At 36.8% G+C, this 24,566-nt stretch overlaps 1 protein-coding gene across 1 annotated transcript in view; it reads right to left on the bottom strand.

Moving 5' to 3' along the window:
- The window catches only part of LOC128661698 (V-type proton ATPase subunit C 1-like), a 183,087-nt gene extending 159,244 nt beyond the window's left edge, over positions 1–23,843 (bottom strand). The window contains exon 1 of the mRNA XM_053715923.1: positions 23,707–23,843. The gene's annotated coding sequence lies outside the window, so the exon portion shown is untranslated. The remainder of the gene's footprint in view (positions 1–23,706) is intronic.
- Positions 23,844–24,566: the final 723 nt, after the last annotated feature.

Raw genomic sequence — 24,566 nt, 5'->3', positions numbered from 1 at the left:
AATGGGAGTGGAATCACTCTCCACGGACTTCAAGCAGTTCTCTAGAAGACTTACTCACAGAGAGCACAGAGTCTCAGAACATGAAGACCGTCATAGGGAAATGTCCATCTCAGTATCTAACCTCCAGAAACAGAACTCTAATTTGAAAGCATGCTTAGAAGACCTTGAAAACAGGTCCCGCAGGAATAATCTGCGTATTGTGGGCCTACCAGAGTCTGTACAAAGCACATCACTTCTACATTTTGCAGAAACTCAGCTACCACGACTGCTCAAGATGACCGACTCAGACTGCCAAGATCAGAACATCATAATAAGGAAACATCAAGGCACGTCCTAATAAAATACCTAAATTTCAAAGACAAAGTGGAACTTCTTAGAGCATACCGCAAAATGGGACCTATCCCTTTTGAAGGGGAAAAAAAAACTGCTGCTGTTTCAGGACTATTCAACAGAAGTCACCAGGAAGCGAAGGGAATTCTCACCTTATTGTCAGCGACTAATTGAAAAAGGAAGAACAGTCGCATTACTATTCCCGGCCAAACTCTGCTTACAGACATCTAGTGGACCGAAGTTTTTTGAGACTCCCACACAACTTCAGAAATATCTACAGACAGAGGATAGAGAACTGGCTATCGAAGAACCTGCATCACCAATAGAACCAGAAAATGATCAAGTCTGAGGGGAATATATTACCTAGCAAGCAGGACACTTAGGTTTCTAGACATGGGACTAACTGAACATCTCAATGTAATGACTGGGGCACTTTGAGAGCCACAATCACATTCTGTATAACAGTTTTCTCACCCTCAGTCATACCCCACTTTCCTCTAGGGGAGGGGAGTTTAACTGAATACTGTGGGAGAATGTTAGCTATTCTCCTATACCATGAGAGTGTTGTTAATTGTTATAGTTGTGTTTGTTTATTAATTTTTGTTCTATTCCAATATTTATAGTTTTCATCACCTACAGTGAAATTGTGAGAAAGTTTCTGACCATGTTTCCGGGACAAGGCATGAAGGATCTACAAATAAAGAGGCATATCTGCAGAGAACCGATGTTGTCTGTTCTATCTGTCCAATGTTTACTTCAAGAACAGGTACCCCACTCTCACATAATGCATTTTGTGCGCTTAGAGCTTCTGGGTTTGATTCCATATATGCTTTACTCCCTCCAAATACAGGGTTGCCATGGCTGACACCAAAGTAAATATAATTGCATGGAATGTAGGGGGAATTACCTCTCCTATAAAAAGGAAATGTATATTGAAGTTGCTTAAGAACAGAGGAGCAGATATTGCTGTTCTGACAGAGACGCATCTCACTACAGATGAACATGCTAAGTTAAAGCAGGGCTGGGTCCAAGAAGTCATTAGCTCATCTTTCCCGGGAAGCAGAGCCAGAGGAGTGGCAAGTCTATTTAAAAAAGGGTTACTCTACAAAATATTGCATGAAGATATAGATACAGAAGGCGGCTATGTGGTATTACACCTAGAATTAGGAGAAGTATATTTATCACTGGTGGGAGTTTATGGCCCAATAAGTAAAAAGGATTTTTTCTGGACAAAACAACTACTAAAATCAGTACATCTCCCATTGATAATTGGTGGGGATTTTAATATTGCGCCCCATGTCCCATTGGATAGGTTCAGGAATCCAGATTTTACACCAATTAAGATATCACTTAATGCCAACTCTAATAGGGAGACAAGAACACTTAGGAAATTCCAGAGGGGCCTGGGCTTGGTAGATATTTGGTGCCTACGCAACCCGGAGGTCAGTGAGTTTACTTGCATCCCTCCCTCCAAACATACGCTATCCTGTATAGATTATTTCCTAGTCTCCAGAACCCTGACTACCCGTATTATAGAGGTTAAAAACGATGTGGTTACTCTTTCGGATCACGCCCCAGTTAAATTAACAGTTAATACTAAAATAGACTTGCCACGAGACAATAGATGGGTTTTCACTAACCATTTATATAAAGACCCTAATTTATTAAAATTACCTTATTGGTGAATGGAACGCATACCATACTATCAATATACAACGCCTGCAAAGCCCTTTATTGTTTTGGGAAACTGCGAAGGCGGTTCCGAGAGGCGTTATTACAAATTATGCCGCAGGTACTCGAAAAAGGTTTAGGGCAAGGGAGGAACTATTGTTCAAACAATTGATAAATGCACAAAACAAATATCTTAAATCCCCTAATATGGAGAACAGGAACGCCTTTAGACAAATTAAAACAGCCAGAGATAATCTACTACTACAAAACACATTGAAAACCCACCACTAAACTTCAGGCTAAGTTCTATTGGTTTGGGAACAAAACCAGTAGGTCGCTTGCCCTATTAACTAAATTGACTCGACTACCGAATGTTATACAGGCTATTAGGAAAGCAGATATAATACATGCACGTACTGATGAGATACAAAGAATCTTTACAGAATATTACACCAAGCTCTACAGCCTGCAGGAAATAGAAGACACTGAGGTACATGCATTTCTGAACACTATACGTCTACCCAAACTCACAGAGGACCAATCATGCATATTAAATACTCTCATTTACGAAGTTAATAAGGCCATACAGGACCTACCTTTGGGCAAAACCCCAGGCCCAGATGGTAAGCCAGCAGAGTTTTACAAACTATTAAGAACTGAAATATCAGAAACATTGACACTCTTGTATAATTCTGTGCTTACAGGGCATACCATACCTAATTGTAAATTCATTGAGGCCCAAATTAGCATAATACTAAAACCAGGATTAGCGCCAGAGTCGTATCGTCCAATTTCTCTGTTGAACACGGACTACAAGCTTCTAACCAAAATTTTTGCAAACAGATTAGGCTCAGTATTGCCATCATTGATCCATGAAGACCAAACGGGCTTTATACAGGGTAGGTCTTCAGTGAAAAACATCAGAAAGGTCCAATTAATTATGTCCTATTATTGGAAACACCGAAAAGATCCTACTTTGTTACCAAGTATTAAAGCATGTATGATTGCCCTTGACGCCGAAAAGGCATTTGATAAAGTAATTTGGAAATATCTATTTCTGGCCCTAGAAAAATTTGGTGTTGGAGGTAACTACCTACAAGCAGTACATGGTTTATAACAAGACCCTATGGCAGCCGTCATAGTTAATGGAAGGGTTGCCCCCACCTTCAGATTGTATAGGGGCACGAGACAGGGATGCCCCCTTTCACCACTCCTGTTCGATCTAGCAATAGAGCCCCTCGCTCAAGCCATCCGAGAGAATCCTCAGGGATTGAGGATAGGTAATTCGACCATGCACCTTTCCTTATATGCAGACGACATGATATTATTCATCCCAGACCCAAGTTTAAACCTTACCAACGTCCTCACACTCGTTCATAAGTTCAGTGCGGTCTCGGGTTATCTTCTCAACCAAGATAAATCCGAGCTGGTCTGGATGACTTCACATGGTCCTCAGGACTCTCTGGATTATGATTTTAAAGGTAGTTCTCACAGATTTTACATACTTAGGAATCAAGTTGTCAATGAACCCAAACAACTGGTATACAATTAACTATGCCCCCCTCATTAAAAAAATAATAAACCAAATAGATAACTGGAAGGGATTACCCCTTTCACTGTCAGGTAGAATAAACCTTATCAAAATGATTACCTTTCCCAAGTTGCTTTACATGTTCCAAATGCTACCAGTCATGTTAAAAAAAAGACAGACCTGAAGTTACTAAATGCTAAAATTCTAGACTTTATATGGGTAGGCAAGAGACATCGAATAAATTCCCAGAAATTATCTAGTTCAGTAACATATGGAGGTCTAGGTCTGCCGTATCTTATGCTATATAGCTGGGCAGCCTCATCTAAAATTGCAATAGATTGGCCGAGCCAAAAAAAAAAAATCACTTCACTCTCAAAGCCCTAGAAGAAGAAAAGGTGACGCCCTACTCATTGACGGTCCTACCCCACTTGACACGACAGCAGGTTCAACATCACATAGGAGACATGCTCCCAATGACGGAGCCTTTACGTGCATGGAGGTCACTTTGTAAATGGCTTAGGATCCCACAGACATGCACCAGATACTTGCCTCTCTTAGGAAACCCTAACTTCATAGCCGGTCTTACTACCCAGCCTTTTAGAGACTGGCAACAAAAGGGGCTATTAAACATTCAACACTTCCTGGATGATGTGGATAATACGATAAAAAGCTTCCGAACACTACAAACCCAATACTCTTTGCCGAACACACATCATTACGCTTACTTTCAGGCTAGACATTATATCACTAGTCTATTACAAAAAGGAGAGATATTGAAAAAAACACGACCCATAGAGCAAATGGTTTCATTGTTTACACAGGAGATATTCTCAATTTCTCCTATATACAGAAGGCTGCTGGAACCTAATAATACTTGAACTATAGAGAACATAACACAAAAATGGGCCTCTTCTCTCGAAACACCAGTTGAGAAGAGATTAATACAGATCAGTATAGAAACATTAAGAAGGAGTACTTTATCACAAGACTTAAGGGACTCACATGTAAGGTTATTGCATAAAGCCTATATCACACCTGGAATGTTTCAGAAGTGGGCACCACATATAGAAAATATCTGCCCCAAATGCCAAAAACATAACCCCGACCTAGCTCACCTGATATGGCGTTGTCCACGTCTAGTTAGATATTGGCACTCCATCGCCTACTGGCTTAAAATCAACTGTAAAATTCATATGGACATTAATTACGAGACTATATTACTACTACACTTACCTAGAGGTCTGAAAAACCTTGGAAAAATGTTGTGCACTACCATCTTACTGGCAAAGACACTAGTGTTTGGAGCATGGAACTCCAAATCTATCCCTACTGTAGTCCAACTAAAAAAATCCCTCCTTCACCAGCTCACAATAGAATTGTATAACTTGATAGGTGACATGACACTTAGAACACAAACCTTTATGAAAAAGTGGGAGGGTTATATATAAACTATGCCTCAGCAGGTACAGACACAGCTCCTTTAACCACTGCGAAACACAGAGTACATACTTAACGCCAGGTTAAGAGGTGAATGGAATCTAGACTTCGATTGAGAATATACAGAAGGGGAAGGATTGAAATGTAGTAAAGATTTCAGTTATTTACATAGTTTATTTGGATTAAACTTTTCGCTGTATGGAAAGGATTTGTTTTCTATTGGATTTTTGTTTGCTTAGTTTTATATTGTTTAGATATTAGTTTATATAAAAAGAAAAAGAATCTCAGAAATGCTTCATGGACATTAACGAAAAACCTCAAGACTCTCCTTAGGTACAAGGGCTATTGTTATGTACCCCAATGATCAAGGTAACTTGTTTTTTCCTATTATTTGGAAGGGCCTGTTTCTGTCATATGTATAATTTCTGTTTGTAAACTTCTGAGATGATAAATAAACGTTTAAAAAAAAAAAAAAAAAAAAAAGGGAAGAAGAATGTAAGTTTAGGTGCCGGTCCATTTTTGGTGAACAACCTGGGTTGTTCTTGCCGATTGTTGGATAAATTCATCCACCAATAAAAAGGTGCTGTCCAGAGTTCTGAACCAAAAAAAATGCATTATTTTTTAAATAAAGATAGCAAGAGAACAAAGAAAAAATTATAATAGGAGTAAATTAGAAAGTTGCTTAAAATTACATGCTCTATCTGAATCACGAAAGGGTTTAGTGTCCCTTTAAGTTTAATCCATTTGCAGAGCTTAACACAGTTACCAGAGAGCATTAGTGTATTAATAAATGCTAAATTAGAGCATTATTGCATTATAATACGGCTATATGAACAAACTTTGGAATATACATTATTATAAAGTAATGCATAAGTATCAAAGACAAGTTTAGCACCCACAGTGATACAACTTTTGGTACAATTTAAATGGATATCACATAACAAATGACTGAACCTCTTGACTACAAGACTACAGCCCTTACAAGCTGCTAGATGGCTTTTTATGCAGAACAGAAGCAAGTCACTCACCAAATCATTTGAAGAACTATACTAAAATTGGTATGTGTGTGTCAGGAAGAGAGCGGTTAGCTTGTACCATTTACATGTACAGTAGTAAATATCTAAACTTTTTAAAGACCAAATGTTGATTACAAAAGCTGGGGGGGGGGGTTCCATGACATTTGGGCAAATTTGAAGTTTATTTATTTTATAAAAAACATACATCTACAAAGTGGCTACATCTTTCTATACAAATTGTAAAACTTAAAGGGACAGTCTACACCAGAATTTTTATTGTTTTAAAAGATAGATAATCCCTTTATTACCTATTTATTCCCCAGTTTTGCATAACCAACACAGTTATATTAATATACGTTTAACCTCTGTGATTATCTTGTATCTAAGCCTCTGCAAACTGCCCCTTTATTTCAGTTCTTTTGACAGACTTGCAGTCTAGTCAATCAGTGCCTGCTCCCAGATAACTTCACGTGCACGAGCACAGTGTTATCTATATGAAATACATGAACTAACACCCTCTAGTGGTGAAAAACTGTTAAAATGCATTCTGAAAAGAGGTGGCCTTCAAGGTCTAAGAAATTAGCATATGAACCTCCTAGGTTAAGCTTTCAACTAAAAATACCAAGAGAACAAAGCAAAATTGGTGATAGAAGTAAATTGGAAAATTCTTTAAAATGACATGCTCTATCTGAATCATTAAAGTTTATTTTGGCCTAGACTGTCCCTTTAAATGTTGCCTCATTTAATAGCAGTGTTCTCCTTAGGACCTATTACTGAATTTACTAACCACCAAGCTAAATGGACATGAAACCCAAAAAGTTTATTTTGTGATTCAGATAGAGAATACAATTTTAAACAAGTTTCCAATTTACTTCCATTATCTGTTTTGCTTCATTCTTTATGTATCCTTTGTTGAAGAATTGTTACTGCACATGGGTGAGTCAATAACACGAGGCATCTATGTGCAGACACCAATCAAAGCAGCTCCTGAGTCTATTTAGATATGCTTTTCAACAAAGAATATCAAGAGAATTAAGTAAATTAAATAGAAGTAAATTGGAAAGTTGTTTGAAATTGTATTCTCTATCTGAATTATTTAAGACAAATGTGGGTTTCATGCCCCTTTAAGCTAAAATTCATAGTAATATTTTCAATGTTTGTTGCACAAATTACCATTAAAATGTATATCACATTATGCAATTAACAAACAGAAAATGTTATAATATTGCAAAGTATTACACTGCTCCCACCTGGCTACTCCAAATCGCCACCTGGCTGGAAAAATTGGCTGTGGATAACATTGTGACGTGCTAAAGGGGCTTTTACAATTTTGGGCAAATCATCTATTTAAGGAGTATTAGGGATACAATATAAAAAACTGAACTAAAATAAATATTGTATTCAATTTGTGTTCATTAATTGATATTAAATGTGAAAATGCAAAGGCAAAACCGTGCAATATACAAAAATAAAGGATATGTCCATCCAAAATAATAAAGTAACTTAATCTGTGCCTTTAAATAGTGGAAAATATAAGAGTAAAGGATATGTCCATACAATATAATGAAGAGATCAAACTGTGTCTCCAGATGTTCCGTAAATGAAAGGAAAGCAGAATATAGTGTAATACTGCAAAAAGGATAATATTCCTTGTGAAAGTGAAGATTCACTACTCACGAGTCACGTGTAATAGAGCTAAAACAAGCTCTATTGATATGGGTACAGCCTCTTTTATGCTGGTGGGTAAACAGACCTCCACAAGTATATGAATAAAAAGATTTCTTAAAATATTTAAAAAAAATGCCAAATGCTCAGTGAATATTGTAAACACAAAGGTTCCCAATGTGAGACAGTTTAGAGAGAGCCGACAGACCGGACGGTCAGCTCCCCGAGCAGCTACAGACTATCATGAACACTCACTTTAATGATAATTGTTGTTCTTTGAAATAGTGCTGGTCTTGAAACGCAACAAGCCCCCCCAAATTTAAAAAAAAAAAAAACACCAAAAAAGCATGGGGTTTTACTGAGGAGGCTATCTTTAGGAACACACAACAAAAATCTAAAAGGTTTTTTAAAAAATGTTTATAGACCCCCCCCATAAAGTTTACTGTGTAGTGTACATGTCCCCTTTTAAAAACAAGTATGTGACAGTGATCCCTTAGCAGAAAAATTGTGATTTTATTTCAACTTTGCACAAAGGGGTCGATTTATCAAAGGCTTCACCTGCCTTTGCACCCCTACGTATTTATCAAGCAGCGGTCATCAGACTGCTGCTTCCCTAACCTTTTCTCCACCTCGTCCGACCGGGGAGATTGACAGCTCCTGCCCGCGCATGATTGGCTGTGCGTGGGCATGGGACGGCGTTGCACAAAAGCAAAAAATAGCCCTCCTGTGCAAAGCTGAATTCCGACAGCGAGCTGCGGCTGACAGGGGCGTATATGTACGCTCCTGTCTACCATTGTTTGATAAACCGACCCCATTGGGGCCATTCTAGTTTTTATTACAATACACAAAAGCCTGTATGGGCCCCTCCTTCAAAAGGTGGATACCCTTGATAAGAATTTAGTAAGTTGATCACAGTAGTCACCTGGATATTATCAATGTTATTTAATAAAATATTATTAAAATTATACATTAGTAATATATATATATATATATATATATATATATATATATATATATATATATATATATATATATTTTTTTTTATTTTTTTTTTTGCATCATCGTCACATGCATTGAAAGATAATTATGATAATATTAAATTCTGAATCTGTAGGGCCTGCTGAGATAAATTATATATAATCTGTGTGGGTCACTCACTGAAATGACTTACATGCTAAATTGTAAGCAGCAAAAAAATAAATATAAAGCTCAAATTGCCTTAGCACAGGGATGTGAAAAAGCTTAGAAGCCAATAAGCATAATCAAACAGTAAGGTAGTACAGAACAAATACAGCTTATTGGTTTCAATTTAAATAACTTTCACTAAGAGTTTTTTTGCCATAAAAAAAAAAAAAGTTTAAATACTGTTCTTTTATTATGTTTTAGTAAAATATCCCTTACAGTAATAACTCATTTTAATCTAATTTGGTCTCATTTAATATAAACTATAATGTTTAGGGTACCAAGCATAACTGTATCAATGATAGATTTAATCGCAAACAACTTTCTAATTTACTTCTATTACCAACTTTTATTTGTTCTCTTGGTATCCGTTGTTGAAAAGCAGGGACCTAAAACTTGCACATGTCTGGAGCACTATATGGCAGCAGTTTTGCAAGAATGTTATCCATTTGCAAAAGCACTAGATGGCAAAAGCACTAGATGGCAGCACTATTTCCTGCCATGTAGTGCTCCAGAAACCTACCTAAGTATCTCTTCAACAAAGAATGAAGCAATTTTTATAATAAAAAGTAAATAGAAAACTTTTTAAAAATTGTATGTATGATGTGTCTGAATCACAAAATAATTTTGGGGGTTTCATATCCTTTTAATGGACTATCCCAGCTTGTAAAAAAACACAGAGGAGGTTTGGCACTCACTTGCAAGCACTCAGCTAAGATTTAAAGCAAAACTGGAAGAGTAAGTTACAGCATCTGGCCAAATGGGTCAAGTTCAGGAACCACGTCAAGGTCTCTCCCCATCCTGGGTCCCTAATAGAGCCAAACACTGCATGCTCTCAAACAAACTGGGAACCTCCCTAGGGTGCAAATGCTTAAAGGGACACTGAACCCAAATTTGTTCATTTGTAATTCAGATAGAGCATGCAATTTTAAGCAACTTTCTAATTTACTCCTATTATCAATTTTTCTTCGTTTTCTTGCTATCATTATTTGAAAAAGAAGGCATCTAAGCTTTTTTTGGTTTCAGTACTCTGGACAGCACTTTTTTTATTGGTGGATGAATTTATCCACCAATCAGCAAGGACAACCCAGGTTGTTCACCAAAAATGGTCCGGCATCTAAACTTACATTCTTGCATTTCAAATAAAGATACCAAGAGAATGAAGAAAATTTGATAATAGGAGTAAATTCGAAATTTGCTTAAAATTTCATGCTTAATCTGAATCACGAAATTAAATTTTTGGGTACAGTGTCTCTAAGTAATCTCCCATTATACATACAAAACACAGCTATTCCAGCTTGTGCTTCATAATTACAAGAGATATATTTATCACTGAATCATTGACTGCCATGGTAAAGAGTGCACCAAAACGGTATCATGCTTGACAAAGTCATGCAGACTAACAGCAGTAATTTGGAGATTTCCATCTTGGCTGAGTTCCTGATTCATCAGGCTACAATCATTAAGTTTACTGGCAAGGAGCACAGAGCACATACAACAATCTTGATAAAGAAACACCAAGCACTTGGTCATATTATGCTGCTGTACAAAGTAAACCAATAATAAAAATGCTTAAAGGGACACTGAACTCAAATTTTTTTCTTTCGCGATTCAGATAGAGCATACAATTTTAAGCAACTTTCTAATTTACTCCTATTAATTTTTCTTCATTCTCTTGCTATCTTTATTTGAAAAAGAAGGCATCTAAGCTAAGAAGCCAGACAATTTTTGGTTCAGGCTATGGACAGCACCAAAAATGGGCCAGCATCTAAACTTACATTTTTGCTTTTTAAATAAAGATACCAAAAGAATGAAGAAAATGTGATAATAGGAGTAAATAAGAAAGTTGCATGCTCCATCTGAATCACAAAATAATTTTTTTTTGGGTTCAGTGTCCCTTTAACCCCTTAAGGGCCAAGGACGTATCGGGCATGTCCTACAAAAAATGTCAGTTAGTGACCAAGGACGACCCTGTACGTCCTCAGGGGTTTCAAGCGTTGGTAGCGATCCCGATCACTTCCAAGGGGTTGCAGTGATGCCTCGCTACTAAGGAATCACTGTAATCCCTTTTAGTAGCCACCAATGCAGAGAGCCACTCTGTGGCCCTTTCTGCATCGGGCATTAATGGTGACGATTGTTGGTGGGTGGCCCACCCATCGATGTACCGGCATCTTGATCCGGTTGTGGAGTGTTTCTCCTCAGTAGGAGAAAGCGGCCGGGGAGGCAGGCTCGCTGGCGCAAAATAACGATTTATGCAGCCAAGTTTTTTGCATTGATGCCTAGGTGGGGACATACTGGCTGTTGGGAAGGGGATCTGGGAGGGAGGTAGGATGTTGATGGGGGGCAGCTACACTACAGAAAATATTCTATTTAAAAAAAAAAAAGAAAAAAGGACATTTCTGGGGCCAAACCTGCCAGTACCCAAGATGGCGGTAAATAGGTAGAGGGGGTGGGTTTAGAGAGCTGTATGTGGGGGGGATCCAACACTGCAGATTCAATTGAATGAAAAAAAGCTTGTTATTTTAGTACTGGCAGACTTTCTGCTAGTATTTAAGATGGCAGTGACAATTGTGAGGTGGGGGAGGGAAGAGAGCTGTTTGAGGGGGGCGGGATGTGTCAGGTGGGAGGCTGATATCTACACTAAAGCTTAAATTAACCCTACAAGTTACCTAAATTAACCTCTTCACTGCTGGGCATAATACAAGTGTGGTATGCAGCGGCATTTAGCGGCCTTCTAATAACCAAAAACAACTCCAAAGCCATATAGGTCTGCTATTTCTGAACAAAGGGGATCCTAGAGAAGCATTTACAACCATTTGTGCCATAATTGCACAAGCTGTAAATAATTTCAGTGAGAAGCCTAAAATTGTGAAAAATTTAACTATTTTTTTTATTTGATCGCATTTGGCTGTGAAATGGTGGCATGAAATATACCATAAAAGTTTAATTTTGACTTGAGTATCCCTTTAACGAAGCACACCAGGGCAAAAGGTGTAATAGGTGTGTTCCTGAGCTTTTTTGCATTGTCCTAAGGTACATTTTCAACTGTAACCTCTCTGCCTAAAAAAAAAAAAAAAGGTACCAATGCTAAGATTTCAAAATGCATTCATTTTCAAGACATTTAAGGGAAAAAAAACACAACAGGTTGTGAGAAAATATGAGAGAAAAGCAAATCAAGAGCAAAACTCTTTAAAACAAACCACTTCGCTATACAACAGATATTAGGCACTCACTGACTGTAAGATTGCTTGTTTCAAAGCATTACTCCTCACTTCCTGAATGTGAGCATTTCTCAGCTCCAGGGGTCACATGCTTAAGGGAAAAGGAGACACAGTAGCGCTTTTATCAGGATCCAAACACTGGAGCTTTTGAAACTAATACTCACAATACTATAGGCCAAATAGGTTTCCAACATGAAAAGAAAAAAGCAAAAAAAAAGAAAAAAGCTAAAAAAAAAAAAGAAAAAAAAATTTGTTGTTTTCTTTTTATTAAACAAATTATTTATCTTCATCAGGAATTTTCAATATTGAGAAATATACATTTGAAAAACATAAGAGATTTCCATTTCCCTTTTAGATTGTAATATAAAACATATTTAATTACTTGCAGTACTAAAAAAAATGAAAAAAATAAATAATAATATATATATATATATATATATATATATATATATATATATATATATATATATATATATATATATATATATATATATATATATATATATATATATATATATATATATATATATATATCGTATTGTTCTGAGTATAGGCCGCACTTTTTTCCCCTGATGTAAGTCTCTAAATCAGGGGTGCGGCCTATACTCAGTATCTTACAGTGAAAGGTCCGGGTGGGGCTTAGGTTGAAGCGCTGATGTTGCAGGGAGGGGTCCGGGCACACCCTGGACTTCCTGGACAATTTGTGTGAGTACAGTTTTTAGACTTTTGCCCCCATAGTACTGGTAATTCCTCCTGTTAAAGGAGGGTGAGTCAGGATTGATGAGGAAGGGGTTGTGTGAGGAAAAGGGGGGCTCTGATTGGTGAGAAGGGCTGAGGGGAGGTTTATGTAAGGTAGGGATAGTGTTAATAGTGTGAGTAGTGGGCACTGCTTTAGGGAAGTAGTGGGTTAAAAGGAAGCAGCCTGTGAGGGTTATGAGGGGGCTATGTGTGTACAAGGGAGGAGGGTAAGGAGACTTAGGGTATCTGTCAGGGCTGTGTGTGAAGGGGGTGAGAGAGGCTGAGGGAAGGCTTATGTAAGGTAGGGGTAGTGGTAATAGTGTGAGTAGTGGGCACTGCTTGAGGGAAGGAGTGGGTTAAGAGGAGGCAGCCTGTAAGGGTTATTTCTTAAAAATGGCACCAAACTTTAAGGGTGCGGCTTATATTCAGGAGCGGCTTATACTCGGAACAATACGGTATATATATATATATATATATATATATATATATATATATATATATATATATATATATATATATATATATATATATATATATATATATATATATATATATATATATATATATATATATATATATATATATATATATATATATACATACATACATACACACACATATATACACATACACACACTCGCACAAGGATCTACAACTAATTGAAATGGCTAATAGATTCACACAGCGGGGTTATCCTCCAAAACTTCTGGCACAACAAAAAACACAACTATTGACGAATCAAGATACTAATAGGGATGATAAAAATACCCCTAGGATGACCTTTGTGACCACCTATACTGGGGACAAACAGAAAATCAGCCAATAACTACAGGACAATTGGCATGTCATTAACACAGACCCGCCTTACCGTTTCAACAAATGCCCCCACCCCGCATTGGCTTTAGGAGATCCAGATCCCTAAGGGACATATTGGTAAAAACTGACCCAGTTAAGAGTTATACCAAGGGTACCTGGCTCAAATTGGATAAAAAAAGGTGTATTTAGGTGCATCGGCTGCACTACGTGTAGTGCCTTAACAACTGGCAATTACTTCATGCACATACATAAGAGGAAAAAGTACTACCACAAATACAGATTAACTTGGTACCACTACACATATAGTTTATTTGCTACACTGTATTTGTGGTCTTTTTTACGTGGGTAAAATGACAGATGACCTACGCACAAGAATGGCTAACCATCGGTCGGCCAACAGATTGGCTATAAAAAAAAATGGAACTTCAGAGCAACCGTTGGCACGCCATTTCGCCAACTGCAACCACACAGTCAAGGACCTCAGGTACACTATTATTGACCATGTCCCTCCCCTTAGCAGGGGGGGTGACAGAAATACCCTTCTACTTAGAAAGGAAGCCTGCTGGACCTATACTCTGGAGACACTAATACCAAAAGGGCTCAATACACATCTAGATTGGCAGGTGTGTTTGTGATTTTTGACTTTGGGACTATCAATTTCCAGTTTGACAGCTCTAATATGTATTTACGTTTACAAATGTTTACAATGCTTGATTAATTGTAGTTCATATTTGTGATATACAATGAAGTATGTCTGATTTAATCTGCTCTTACATCCTCCCATATTTCATCCACTGGAGGGTCTGCCACCTTATCATTGTATTATATAACTTTCATTGTATTGTATAACTTGTATTATATAACTTTCAATGTACTATATAACTTTCATTGACAATCCCCTAGGATGATTTTTACATGCACATAGCCAACCAGGTGCCGCTTCTGACCACATTACAGACATCCCAACCTGCAAAAACTAATTTCAGGGAGGTGGCTTCTCCCGCTACTGCGCTGCCACCCCTCCCAGTCATATATTGGACACCTTGAAACCCTAAATAAGATAGATTTTTCATTAAAATAGCTTCCCAGTTCCCACTAAAGTCACATAAAAAAGTAGCTTTATTGCACAACCACATACAACAAACCTATTTTCCAGTGATTGTACGCTTGTTGAGTGCTCAAATATTTTAGAATATGAAGTTTAATTACGTGCAGTAAATAAGGTAGTATTTGTGTTTTATTTTATTAAAATCAGTGAGGGCTTTTTGGTTACTGATGCATGCTTTGAGGGTTCTATAACGTCCCAGCAACTAAAGACATTACTTAAAGAAACACTTTTCCGGATTTGGGCCACATTGGATCATGGTACTTGGCGTTTCAGGGAGATTGCATTCCATTTGCTGGCATCAGGGAGCCGCTATTACAATCAGGGAGACTCTCTGAACTTCAGGGAGACTTGGGATGTCTGACATTACATTACATTACATGCTTTGCTATTTTTTACATCAGGCACGGGCTTTACTTGTTGCTTGGCTGACATTTCTTTTTACTTCTTTTATCGTTATTTAATAAGTCCCTTCTCAGCGCTGTAATTTAAATGCTTATGGTAGCTGTTTGATTGGGTTGCTATGGCAACTGACCGGTAACGCTGCCTTGCTGCTTACAATGACGTTCCCGGTTTTTCTCTCCCCCTCCCCCCCCCCGATGTTTCACAGCGCTGGAGAACAAAATGGACCTTGATATGTGACTATATACATGCACATCGCTAAATGTAATAAGTAGTAAACTGACAAATGTAACAATTGAATACATAGCGCCGTGATGTTGCACTTCTCTGTGCATAACTACTCTCCATTGTCTACTACTGTTTTGCTACATAGTTTTATGGCCCCTTTTCTTGTATACATGGGTTGCCATGACAACCAGCAGACAGAGCCTTTTGAATTTCCCGTTTGCACTTTACCTATGTATTTATGTGCTTTCATGATTTATTGATTTCATGTTTAAAGATGCTGATCTTATTTGGATAGAAACTTTGATTTGTTCTATACAATGTATTTAACTTATACATTTTGTATTGCCCTGCTTATGACCAATCTTGTCCTGCTGTTCATTTTATGTATTTATGTTCACTATTTTTGCTGTTTGGGTCTGACTCATTTGTTGCCATGGGGGTGTACTCACTTGTGGGAGGCACCTTTCTGTGGAGAGCATGTGATTGGCTGGCCCACCTTTATAAGGGTGTCTGGTGTGGGTTTTTGCTCATATTGTATTTTGTATGTCTGAGGAAGGGGCTAATCCCCCGAAAACGGAAAACGTTCACATAATTGGAATAAAACTTTGAAAAGTCCTGGTGAGTGCAAAATATATATATATATATATATATATATATATATATATATATATATATATATATATTGAGCACTCTCACTTCAAAACTTCTGCAGCCAGGGTGCTAGTGGATAATAGGTATATATGGCAAGAAACTTGCACTCGCTGGACTTTTTCAAAGTATAAAAATTTAATGTGACGTTTCGGAGATAGAGTATCCCCTTCCTCAGACCATCTGAGAAACGTCCCCCTTCCTCAGAGTATCCCCTTCCTCAGAAACGTCACATTAAATTTTGATACTTTGAAAAAGTCCAGTGAGTGCAAGTTTCTTGATAGAGATAGATAGATATATATATATATATATATATATATATATATATATATATATATATATATATATATATATATATATATAACACAATACACATACAATATATATAACAAAAAAGCTGTGCTTTGATATAAGACCAGTGAGTGCCAGCTTTTTTGTTACTTGTATTCTACATGTCCTATATTCGTGTCATTTTAAATGTTGAAAATTGGAGACTTTCCAATTCCTGTTAAAAGTAGTAGAGCAGACTCCAGACTTAAAAGGGACACGAAAACCAACATTTTTCTTTCATAATGTAGGTAGAACATACAATTTTAAACAAATGTCCAGTTTACTAATATCAAATTTGCTTCATTCTTTAGGTATCATTTGTTGAAGGAGCCACAATGCACTACTGGTTTCTAACTGAACAAATGGGCGAGCCAAAGACAATCAGTATATTTATGAAGCCACCAATCAGCAGCAAGGTTGTTTGCTGCTCCTGAGCTCTCCTAGATAAACCTTTTCAGCAAAGGATAACAAGAGAATGAAGCAAATTAAATAATAGAAGTATATTGGAAAGTTATTTAAAATTGTATGCTCTGTCTAAAGCATGAATGTCTAATTACTGTCCCTTTCACACCGCTGCATTCCATAAAGCCATTGTAGCACACTCAAGTGACCCATTTATAAATTTTCTTTAAATTTCCTCAGCAGAGACTTACCTAGCTTAAAACATTTTTTCATATTTGTACAACTAACATAATTTAACAAAAATGCATCTGCATGGTATGTTCAGGCTAACCTTTGCTTTAATGCATCATTCTATCTAGAATGTGTTTAGGTTTTAACATCCCTTTAACAAATCCAACAGACAACTTATTTCATCTGCATCTTTCCTAGACCCCAAGGAGTTGCTAAATACCTAGAATTGTCTAAATACGTACTGGAAGAACAGATCACATGCTCACACACACTCACCAATTCCACTTCATAACTAAGAGGAAATATGTCTCATTCAACTTCAAATTCTAATATAGCGTATTCATTTTAACATTAATCAGGCAAATTACCCTTTTATCTAGCACTCAGGCTACCCCTACCAAGTACATTTACTTACAAATGTGATATTCCCTTAAAAAAAAAAAAAAAAAACCCTAAAGGGCACATATAGTGCATACTGCAGCACTTTGATATAGACAATTCCCACTGTTTTATGAGTGAACAAAAAAAGACAAGTCTGCATTTCAGTAAGAAATGCTTTGAGTACAATATATTTTTGATATAAAATTCTCAAGATTTTAATATAAAGATCAATAAAAAAACAAAAACTCGAATGATAAAAACAAGGTTTAAACACATAGCTTAAAGTGAATGTAAACTTTCATCAATTAGTGCCCGTTTTTTAAAAATAGGGGCACTTTCATTGATAAGAGTTTACATTGTACCGTATTTTTACAAATACTTACTTTTTACTTCTTCCAAGCCGGATCGGCAGCCCCCGCCTGCAGGTCCGTAACCAATAACAAAGCCGGCTTGCTCCCATCACGGCTCCCCCACCACCACCCGAGCATCCATCTCGTGAGGCCCTGCCGTGATTGGAGGAAGCCGGTTTCGTCATTGGTGACGTATTTACAAAGGACCTGCATGCGGGGGATGCCGATCCGGCTTTGAAGAAGTTAAAAGGTATTTGTAAAACATGGTGCAACGTAAACCTTCAGCAATGAAAGTTCCCCTGTTTTTAATAGTATATTTAAAAACCAGGCACTAATTGATGAAAGTTTACATTTACTTTAAAGTGAAAGTCAATCCTAGCGTTTTACAAACGCTAGGATTGACTATTGAAACAAATAAAGGGGACTTTCATTCATGAAGTCTAAGATACTTCATGCAGAAAGCTTATTTGTTTCAATCGATCGCCGTTTTTAGTTGCTGCTACGGCAGCCCACGTCTAAAAACTTTTTTTTTTGCTAAAAAGGTGAAATTTTCACCTCTTAGCCAAAAGCCGTGTGGTAAATCCGGCTTGGCGCCCATCAGAGATGGATTTACCGCACGGCTATTGGCTAAGAGGTGAAAACGTCACCCTTTAGCAAAAAAAATTTGGAGCCATGGGCTGCTGTAGCAGCTAAGAACGGCAATCGATTGAAACAAATAAACAAATGAAAGTCCCCTTTGTTTCAATAGTCAATCCTAGTGTTTGTAAAACGCTAGGATTGACTTTAACTTTAAGTCCTACTTGGGAGCTGCAAGCCTTAAAAGGGACACAAAACCCATTTTTTTCCTTTCATGGAAAGTGGTTTAAAACTGTATGCTCTATATGAATCATGAAAGAAAAACATTTGGTTTAATTTATATTTAAAAGGAACATTAAAACACCTCTTCCTTGAGTCAAAACGGTGCTTTGTTCCACACTCCCAAGAGAGGCCAAAAAGCAATATCTGTAACCTATATTTGTAGCAAAAATTGCTTTTTGGCCTCTCTAGGGAGTGTGGGACAAAGTATAATTTTTACACAAAAGTTAGTTATGTTTAAAAGGACCACTCAATGCAGTAGAATTACATAATTAACAAGTATGTATTAAAAAGACAATGCAATAGAATTTAATCTGTCAGGAAACAATGTACTGCTTACTTGAAATTCAAATTTATATTTTCTCCCATTTTCCGGCCCCCTGCATCATGTGACAGACATCAACCAATCATAGACTAGTATACGTATACTCTGTGAGCTTGTGCACATGCTCGGTAGGATTTTGTTCCCCAGAAAGTGTGAATATATAAAGACTGTGCAAAATTGTATAATGGAAGTAAATTGGGAAGTGTCTTAAAACTGCATGATCTACCTGAATCATAAAAGTTTATTTTGATGTGAGTGTCCCTTTAAGATCATTTTAATGCTCCCCAATGAGGACATGGCTGGTCAGACAATCAAAGAGGCAGTTGCCCATGATAATCCCTAGTTGTGCTTGTAGCTCTGTAACAAGATGGGACACAGCATCTGGTACATAGGAATGAGTCTTAACTATGCAGAGAGACAGACATTATAAAGTGACAGGTCTCAATTTCTAGTCTTGTGAGCACAATATTTAAGAAGCCCTGATCTATATAACAGATATAAAATCTACCTGTCAACTAAACTACTCAATTATTGTCAAAGTAGTTGTAGTAGTTTCTATGAATTAAGACTAGAAGTTTATTCCATTAATACAACCATCAAGACATTGGCTTGTATACAGTGAAATATGCACATGAGCTTTAAAATATAAAATGTAACATCTAAGAATACATTGCCAAAAAGTCAACTCGCAATGCTGATAAGAGCCAAGTGAAGCTTAGAATTAAAAAAAAAAAAAAAAAAAGTGAAGGTTAGAAAGATGCTAGCCAGACACCTAAACAGCACTGAATAATTGTGATATATAGATAAGTCCAGTGAAAGTTTTCCTATGAATATAAAAGGACAGTAAACATCTTAACATGTTAAAATAAAATGGTTTACTTATATGTAGAAAAACCTTATACCTGTACTTTCATTGTTTATTTTGCCACCTATTCATGTAATCTAACTCTGAAAATTGTGGCTTTTCTAATTATCAGACCTGGAAAAGAACGAAAAAGGTGTATCAAGGCTAACCCCTCTACATATCTCCTTAATTGGCTTTAAAAGGGACATTGAACAGCTGGGTACAGTAGCAAGGTTACTATTCACCATGCTAGTGTTTTTCCTTCTGTACCTGCAGTTCTCTTAAAAGCTTCATATTTTAACCCATTACAGGAGCCAGTTGGTAAAGCTCTGCATCTTTCCACTGGGTGCCGCCATCTTGTAGCGCGAGTATTGTTGCATCATGTCATAGAAGCAGTGAGCTTCACAGATCAGTGATGTTGCACTTGGGTTTATCTCACACAATAGAAAGCAGAAGTTTACATATTTAGAGGGGGGGTTTTTTTTGGTTTTTTTTTTTTTTAACAGTTTATAAGTTACATAACAAATATAAAAAAAGCCCTTAGGAATAATATAGAGAAATGTAGCCACTGAAAAATGTACAGCTCCTGCTCTGTATTGTGCACTCTAAGGTGAAGTGTTGCACAGTAATGCTTGACAGACAACAATATAGCCGATATGTGAGTGCGCACGGCTTCAGTGTGCATGAATACTTATAACTCCAAGATGGCGGCGCCCAGTGTGAAGATGCAGTTTCACTAATCAGTACTTGTAAACTGTTAAAATAAGAGAAAGGCATTAAAGAGATCTGTAGGCACAAGAGAAAAACCAATAGCAAGGTGACTAGTCTCCAAATTAAATTAGTTGTGCCCAGCGTATGAATGTCCCTTTAACGGATAACAGCTGCAAAACAATGCACTTTATACTAACAATATGACTGTGCTTAGCCTTGCTGTCTGCTGACTCAAGTCCTAATTGGCTCCTCCAAATAAGGCAAATGGTGGGTGGAGTTTGACTACTGAAAAACAAATGCAGCAAACAAGATGTTAATTTGCTCTAAAAATTATTTAAAGTTATATTTAACAGTAAATAAAAGCTAGACATAATGTATGGAAAGCAAAGATTAGCCTGTAGTATGTAGATGTGTTTATTACAATTATATTATTTTTTGTAAACATTAAAGATATAGATGTAAAGGTTGAGGTGACAGTAAATTTGCACAATCTGATAAAACTATACAGAATCAATGCATTAAAATTAAATGGACCGTCATTTACCATTTTTAATTGAACATGTACTGTAACCTAATCTTATGAGTTTCATTGTTTTATTACATTACCCTACTCCGGCCGCCCACCAGAAAATCATTTTTTTTTTTCTCAAGCGGTGACGTTTCCACCTAGTATCCAATAGCCACGCTTCATTCTCTTGTTATCCTTTGTTGGAAGAGCAGTAATGCACTACTGGGAACTAGCTGAACACATTGTGTGAGCCAATGACAAGATGCATATACGTGCAGCCACCAATCAGCAGCTAGCTCCCAGTAATATATTGCTGCTGCTCCTGAGCCTACCTAGGTATTCTTTTTAAACAAAGGATACCAAAACAACAAAGCAAATTAGATCATAAAAGTACATCAGATTTTTCTTTTGAAATTGCATGCTCTGTCTGAATCATGAAAGTTTAATTTTGACTTTACTGTTTAAAAGCAATACCTTATTCTACAGCAGGGATGGGGAACCTTGGCCCTCCAGATGTTTCAGAACTACATTTCCCATGATGCTCAACTGGACTGCAGAATGCCTACGCATCATGGGTAATGTAGTTCTGAAACATCAGGAATGCCAAGGTTCCCCATCCCTGTTCTACAGATATGAGTTTAATTTAAAATATGTTAATGCTGGCATATTAACTTCCTTAAAGTAATTAAAATAACTGAATTATCATGTATTTCCTTTGTGACTATGAATAGCCTGTTCATTAAAAGGGACATGAAATTCAAAAATTTACTTTTGTGAATCAGATAGAGCACACAATGGTGAATACTTTTCCAATGTACTTATATTATCCAATTTGATTTGCTCTTGGTTTCCTTATTAAAAAGCATACCTAGGTAGGCTCACAGAGCTGGGAGCTAGCTGCTGATTGGAGACTGCTCATATATGCCTATTGTCATTGGCTTACTGATGTGTTCAGCTAGCTCCCAGGAATGCACTGCTGATCCTTCATTACAGGATACCAAGAAAATAAAGCAAATTTGATAACAGAAGTAAATTGGAAAGTTGTTTAAAATGGTTTTATCTGAATTATGAAAGACAATTTTTGTGTTTCATGTCCCTTTAAAAATACAATAAAAATCAGATCATATCCTGAAAATACTGTCTTACTTCCCTTTGGTATATTAAGCAATAGCAGAACGCAAGTCAGGAGCTAGCTGTGATACAACTTCCTGTTAATGGCAAGAAACATGATCCTTCTCTCTTGTAGAGTCTCATCAAAGGGACATCACACAAATATTTGTTATATGTAATAAAATACTCAGATTATTAGCCTGATAATAATGTTTAAAAAAAGGTTAGTCGTTTAAATATTAAAGAAAATGTGTAAAAAATATTAATATCTAAAGTTTTTGTTTCTGCACTGTTGTAACGAAAGTATTTGAAATCTTATCCTCTATTTAGGAGAATTAGGGACAGTTATAAAATGTGCTAATTTGTCACTTTTAAAAAACAATGACTGTGGGGAACATAGCAGTGTAAGACTTGTGATGTCTATAGGCTGTACTTCAAATTCTCCCAGAAACAGGAAAGCTCACATAAAATTACAGGAAAATGAGACAAAATAATATTACAGTCTCCAAGTGTTTAATGCTTCATTAAAGTGACATGAAACACAACATTTTCATTTTGTGATTACGATAGAGCACGTTATTTCAAACAACATTTTAATTTAGTTCTATTATCAAATTTGCAACATTCTCTTGGTATCCTTTGATGAAAGTGCAGCAATGAACTACTGGAAAATAGAGCAAGTGTCGGGTGATTGATCTTGCGACTTCTGAAGTGGCCGAGAGAGGAAAAAGAGGTTTTTGCTTCTTAAATCTGTGCAGCAGGCTCACTTATGCAAACCTGCTCCACATAGCCAAAAAAGCTTGCAATGCAGCTTAATAAATCTACCAGTGGTTGGCAATGCTGTAATGCACTATCCCTTTAAATAACAAGTTCTACTACTTCAAGAGATTTTAATGACTGCTTGCCCCCTAGCACCCTTTCTGAAGCATTGTAAGGGATACTACACTAATAAATTATCATCTTTTATATAAAATACAGTGAATTTATTGGAGTCTTTTTGTACCTGGCCAACTGGTAAATGTATATTAAATGAGATAATTTAGAGTGTCATGTATATATTTTTAATTCCCTGTTAGTGGAAATGTATATCCCTGAATAGAAGAAGCTAGGCAGCTTTAAAATACATCTGTACATACAAAGAGAATTTACCACAAATCTGTTATCACAAAATATCTGCAATATCAGAGTATAAAAGCTAAAACTTTCATTCAAAAAGCTATACCATTCTTATATTACCCATTCTCTTTAATGTATTTACAAACATTATAGAACCCTCCCTGATCATCTGTTTAAATGGTAACTAGTGGTCACACAAGAGATGCAGTTAATGGTAAACATATTATTAATACTTTATCAATGAAAAAAAGAGAACTACTTTAATTGCAAATGTAACATTTTGAATTTGCATTTTGTCTCATAATCCCATTCTTATGTAGATTGTTATTAGGCAATGGTTTATGCATTTAGTAAATATTATTCAATTGTACCAGAATACGTTGCCACTATAAAAATGATTATCCAAACAAATAATTTTCTATGTTTTATCAATGGGAAAGAAAATATTAATACACAAGACGCTATGTATTAAATCACATAATATAAAAACCACACCACCCTTCTGGCACTGTGTTTTATAGTATCCCATGCCCGTTCTTCCAGATTACCGCACCTTCCCGGGATGATTTTGTGATGACGGTGATGATGTGGTTCGGTATTCACGGACAGGCAAGTATATAGCTTAGTAGACCACGGCCATCCTAGCACACAAACCGTCACGTGATCCAGTCAGCTGACAGCACAGAACGTCAAAACCCGAAGAAAGTGGGTGGGACATAGAGTAACATAAAGAGTTAAGAAGGCGCAGAGCGTCGGTCTGGTTTTTATCAGCGGCCCCTTGAGGCAGGGAGACTTTTAACAATAGTTAATTAATCGCAAAATGGCCGTAACCTTGTTTATTTTTGTCAGTCGGCCTCGGCTCTGCACATTTTCTCGTCAGTGTATGCAAAACCATCAACGTTTTGTTATCCTACCTATGCTTTGTGTATTTTCTATTAGAAAAATATTAACTTAGGTATTTTTTATATGCCCTCCTTTTCTTACCAAAAGAGGGGTCATGTCATGAGAGACTTAATTGCAAGAAAGATTCCTGAAAATCTGTGGAGTGGCGCATATATACTCGAAACCTATATAAAATATGTTTACCCAACTACCAATTTTCATATGCCGCCATGTATTGCATGACAATTACAAAACTATGTGTAAACCAAAATATTTCTCATAATTCATACATCATTTTAACCTTTTAAAGCCGTTATGCCGTTCCATTCCGTCATAATTAGACTGGGCTTTAAAGCCGTTATGACGGAATGGAACGTCATAACTAACGGCTGTCCTGAAGCCTTCTGTGCTTCAGGGATTTAATCGCGGTCTGGAGGGCGTTCCTAGGATTGTAGGGACGCCCCCCAGATGCGATCCAATAATTGAAATCTCGCGATCGTATGCACGATCGCGTAGTTTCAATTTGTCTAC

This window comes from Bombina bombina, chromosome 5, assembly GCF_027579735.1.
Source record: "Bombina bombina isolate aBomBom1 chromosome 5, aBomBom1.pri, whole genome shotgun sequence".
In the NCBI taxonomy this organism is placed as follows: Eukaryota; Metazoa; Chordata; class Amphibia; order Anura; family Bombinatoridae; genus Bombina; species Bombina bombina.
The sequence above is the reverse complement of the archived record's forward strand: the minus strand, read 5'-3'. Positions and strand labels throughout refer to the sequence as shown.